This window comes from Arachis stenosperma, chromosome 7, assembly GCF_014773155.1.
Source record: "Arachis stenosperma cultivar V10309 chromosome 7, arast.V10309.gnm1.PFL2, whole genome shotgun sequence".
Taxonomy (NCBI): Eukaryota; Viridiplantae; Streptophyta; class Magnoliopsida; order Fabales; family Fabaceae; genus Arachis; species Arachis stenosperma.
The window spans coordinates 40,861,032-40,866,565 of NC_080383.1; the positions used below are offsets into that span (position 1 = coordinate 40,861,032).

General features: G+C 41.9%; 1 non-coding gene across 1 annotated transcript; it reads left to right on the forward strand.

Moving 5' to 3' along the window:
• Nucleotides 1-5,193: 5,193 nt before the first annotated feature.
• On the forward strand, nt 5,194-5,301 carry LOC130942795 (small nucleolar RNA R71). Its single transcript, XR_009071346.1, has one exon. It is a non-coding gene; the product is annotated as a small nucleolar RNA R71 (small nucleolar RNA).
• Nucleotides 5,302-5,534: the final 233 nt, after the last annotated feature.

Here is a 5,534-nt window from a genome sequence, read left to right on the forward strand (position 1 = left end):
ATGATCAAAAGGTTCTCAGATTGAAAGATGAAAATACAATAGTAAAAGGTCCTACTTATAGGGAACTAGTAGCCTAAGGATTACAAAGATGAGTAAATGACATAAAAATCCACTTCCGGGCCCACTTGGTGTGTGCTTGGGCTGAGCAATGAAGCATTTTTCGTGTAGAGACTCTTCTTGGAGTTAAACGCCAGCTTTGGTGCCAGTTTGGGCGTTTAACTCCCATTCTTGTGCCAGTTTCGGCGTTTAACACTGGAATTCTGAGGGTGACTTTGAACGCCGGTTTGGGCCATCAAATCTTGGGCAAAGTATGGACTATCATATATTGCTGGAAAGCCCAGGATGTCTAATTTCCAACGCCGTTGAGAGCGCGCCAATTGGGTTTCTGTAGCTCCAGAAAATCTACTTCGAGTGCAGGGAGGTCAGAATCCAACAGCATCTGCAGTCCTTTTCAGTCTCCGAATCAGATTTTTGCTCAGGTCCCTCAATTTCAGCCAGAAAATACCTGAAATCACATAAAAACACACAAACTCATAGTAAAGTCCAGAAAAGTGAATTTTAGCTAAAAAATAATAAAAATATCCTAAAAACTAACTAGATCATACTAAAAATATACTAAAAACAATGCCAAAAAGCGTACAAATTATCCGCTCATCACAACACCAAACTTAAATTGTTGCTTGTCCCCAAGCAACTGAAAATCAAATAAGATAAAAAGAAGAGAATATGCAATGAATTCCAAAAACATCTATGAAGATCAGTATTAATTAGATGAGTGGGGCTTTTAGCTTTTTGCCTCTGAATAGTTTTGGCATCTCACTCTATCCTTTGAAATTCATAATGATTGGCTTCTTTAGGAACTCAGAATCTGGATAGTGTTATTGATTCTCCTAGTTAAGTATGATGATTCTTGAACACAGCTACTTATTGAGTCTTGGCTGTGGCCCAAAGCACTCTGTCTTCCAGTATTACCACCGGATACATACATGCCACAGACACATAATTGGGTGAACCTTTTCAGATTATGACTCAGCTTTGCTAGAGTCCCCAACTAGAGGTGTCCAGGGTTCTTAAGCACACTCTTTTTGCCTTGGATCACAACTTTATTTCTTTCTTTTTCTTTCTTTTCTCTTTTTTTTTCTTTTTTTCGTTTTTCTACTTCTTTTCTCTTTTTTTTTGTATTCACTGCTTTTTCTTGCTTCAAGAATCATTTTTATGATTTTTCAGATCCTCAGTAACATGTCTCCTTTTTCATCATTCTTTCAAGAGCCAACATCCATGAACCACAAATTCAAAAGACATATGCACTGTTTAAGCATACATTCAGAAAACAAAAGTGTTGCCACCACATCAAAATAATTAAACTGTTATAAAATTCAAAATTCATGCAATTCTTATCTTTTTCAATTAAGAACATTTTTCATTTAAGAGAGGTGATGGATTCATAGGACATTCATAACTTTTAGGCATAGACACTAATGATCACAAGACACAAACATAGATAAACATAAGCACTAAAATTCGAAAAACAGGAAAATAAAGAACAAGGAGATTAAAGAACGGGTCCACCTTAGTGATGGCGGCTTGTTCTTCCTCTTGAAGGTCTTATGGAGTGCTTGAGCTCCTCAATGTCTCTTCCTTGTCTTTGTTGCTCCTCTCTCATGATTCTTTGATCTTCTCTAATTTTATGGAGGAGAATGGAGTGTTCTTGGTGCTCCACCCTTAGTTGTCCCATGTTGGAACTCAATTCTCCTAGGGAGGTGTTAATTTGCTCCCAATAGTCTTGTGGAGGAAAGTGCATCCCTTGAGGCATCTCAGGGATCTCATGATGAGAGGGGTCTCTTGTTTGCTCCATCCTTTTCTTAGTGATGGGCTTGTCCTCATCAATAAGGATGTCTCCTTCTATGTCAACTCCTACTGAATAACAGAGGTGACAAATGAGATGAGGAAAGGCTAACCTTGCCAAGGTAGAGGACTTGTCCGCCACCTTATAGAGTTCTTGGGCTATAACCTCATGAACTTCTACTTCTTCTCCAATCATGATGCTATGAATCATGATGGCCCGGTCTAGAGTCACTTCGGACCGGTTGCTAGTGGGAATGATTGTGCGTTGGATAAACTCCAACCATCCTCTAGCTATGGGCTTGAGGTCATGCCTTCTCAATTGAACCGGCTTCCCTCTTGAATCTCTCTTCCATTAGGCGCCCTCTTCACAAATGTCAGTGAGGACTTGGTCCAACCTTTGATCAAAGTTGACCCTTCTAGTGTAAAGATGTTCATCTCCTTGCATCATGGGCAAGTTGAATGCCAACCTCACATTTTCCGGACTAAAATCTAAGTATTTCCCCCGAACCATTGTAAGCCAATTCTTTGGGTTCGGGTTCAAACTTTGATCATGGCTCTTGGTGATCCATGCATTAGCATAGAACTCTTGAACCATTAAGATTCCGACTTGTTGAATGGGGTTGGTAAGAACTTCCCAACCTCTTCTTCGGATCTCATGTCGGATCTCCGGATATTCACTCTTTTTGAGTGAAAAAGGGACCTCGGGGATCACCTTCTTCAAGGCCACAACTTCATAGAAGTGGTCTTGATGCACCCTTGAGATGAATCTCTCCATCTCCCATGACTCGGAGGTGGAAGTTTTTGCCTTCCCTTTCCTCTTTCTAGAGGTTTCTCCGGCCTTGGATGCCATAAATGGTTATGGAAAAACAAAAAGCAACGCTTTTACCACACCAAACTTAAAAGGTTTGCACGTCCTCGAACAAAAGAAGAAAGAAGAGAGTAGAAGAAGAAAAAATGAGGAAGAAGGGAATGGCTTTGTGTTCGGCCAAAGAGGGGGAGAAGTGGTGTTTAGGTTGTGTGAAAATGAAGGAGTGAAGAAGGGTTTATATAGGAGAGGGGGGCTCATGGTTCGGTCATGTATGGGTGGGTTTGGGAGGGTAAGTGGTTTGAATTTGAAGGGTGAGGTAGGTGGGGTTTTGTGGAGGATGGATGTGAGTGGTGAAGAGAAGATGGGATTTGATAGGTGAAGGGTTTTTGGGGAAGAGGTATTGAGGTGATTGGTAAATGGGGAAGAAGAGAGAGAGTGGTGGGGTTGGTGGGGATCCTGTGGGGTCCACAGATCCTGAGGTGTCAAGGAAAAGTCATCCCTGCACCAAATGGCATGCAAAATTGCGTTTTTAGCCAATTCTGGCGTTAAACGCCGGGCTGGTGCCCATTTCTGGCGTTTAACGCCAAGTGATTGCCCTTTTTCTGGCGTTTAACGCCAGTCTGGTGCCCCTTTCTGGCGTTAAACGCCCAGAATGGTGCCAGACTGGGCGTTAAACGCCCAACTGCTAGCCTTACTGGCATTTAAACGCCAGCAACATCTTCCTCCAGGGTGTGCTGTTTTTCTTCCTGTTTTTCATTCTGTTTTTGCTTTTTCAATTGCTTTTGTGACTTCTCATGATCATCAACCTACAGAAAACATAAAATAACAAAAGAAAATAGATAAAATATAACATTGGGTTGCCTCCCAACAAGCGCCTCTTTAATGTTAGTAGCTTGACAGAGGGCTCTCATGGAGCCTCACAAATGCTCAGAGCAATGTTGGAACCTCCCAACACCAAACTTAGAGTTTGACTGTGGGGGCTCTGTTTGACTCTGGTTTGAGAGAAGCTCTTCATGCTTCCTCTCCATGGTGACAGAGGGATATTCTTGAGCCTTAAACACAAAGGATTCTTCATTCACTTGAATGATCAGTTCACCTCCATCAACATCAATCACAGCCTTTGCTGTGGCTAGGAAGGGTCTGCCAAGGATGATGGATTCATCTATGCACTTCCCAGTTTTTAGGACTATGAAATCAGCAGGGATGTAATGGTCTTCAATCTTCACCAAAACATCCTCTACAAGTCCATAGGCTTGTTTCTTTGAATTGTCTGCCATCTCTAGTGAGATTCTTGCAGCTTGCACCTCAAAGATCCCTAGCTTCTCCATTACAGAGAGAGGCATGAGGTTTACACTTGACCCTAAGTCACACAGAGCCTTCTTGAAGGTCATGGTGCCTATGGTACAAGGTATGGAGAACTTCCCAAGGTCTTGCCTCTTTTGAGGTAATTTCTGCCTAGACAAGTCATCCAGTTCTTTGGTGAGCAAAGGGGGTTCATCCTCCCAAGTTTCATTTCCAAATAACTTGTCATTCAGCTTCATGATTGCTCCAAGGTATTTAGCAACTTGCTCTTCAGTGACATACTCATCCTCTTCAGAGGAAGAATACTCATCAGAGCTCATGAATGGCAGAAGTAAGTCCAATGGAATCTCTATGGTCTCATTTTGAGCCTCAGATTCCCATGGTTCCTCATTGGAGAACTCAGTGGAGGTCAGTGCACGCCCATTGAGGTCTTCCTCAGTGGCGTTCACTGCCTCTCCTTCCTCTCCAAATTCGGCCATGTTGATGGCCTTGCACTCTCCTTTTGGATTTTCTTCTGTATTGCTTGGAAGAGTACTAGGAGGGAGTTCAGTAATTCTCTTGCTCAACTGTCCCACTTGTGCCTCCAAATTCCTAATCGAGGACCTTGTTTCAGTCATGAAACTTTGAGTGGTTTTGATTAGATCAGAGACCATGGTTGCTAAGTCAGAGTGGCTCTGCTTAGAACTCTCTGTCTGTTCTTGAGAAGATGATGGAAAAGGTTTGCCATTGCTAAACCTGTTTCTTCCACCATTATTGTTATTGAAACCTTGTTGAGGTCTCTGTTGATCCTTCCATGAGAAATTTGGATGATTTCTCCATGAAGAATTATAGGTGTTTCCATAGAGTTCTCCTATGTAATTCACCTCTTCCATTGAAAGGTTCTCAGGATCATAAGCTTCTTCTTCAGATGACGCATCCTTAGTACTGATTGGTGCATTTTGCATTCCAGACAGACTTTGAGAAATCAAATTGACTTGTTGAGTCAATATCTTGTTCTGAGCCAGAATGGCATTCAGAGTATCAATCTCAAGAACTCCTTTCTTCTGATTTGTCCCATTGTTCACAGGATTCCTTTCAGAAGTGTACATGAATTGGTTATTTGCAACCATTTCAATTAGTTCTTGAGCTTCTGTAGGCATCTTCTTCAGATGAAGAGATCCTCCAGCAGAGCTATCCAAGGACATCTTGGATAGTTCAGAGAGACCATCATAGAAAATACCTATGATGCTCCATTCAGAAAGCATGTCAGAAGGACATTTTCTAATCAATTGTTTGTATCTTTCCCAAGCTTCATAGAGGGATTCTCCATCCTTCTGTCTGAAGGTTTGGACCTCCACTCTAAGCTTACTCAATTTTTGAGGTGGAAAGAACTTTGCCAAGAAGGCATTGACTAGCTTTTCCCATGAGTCCAGGCTTTCTTTAGGTTGTGAGTCTAACCATATTCTAGCTCTGTCTCTTACAGCAAAAGGGAATAACATAAGTCTGTAGACCTCAGGGTCAACCCCATTAGTCTTGACAGTGTCACAGATTTGCAAGAATTCAGCTAAGAACTGATGAGGATCTTCCAATGGAAGTCCAT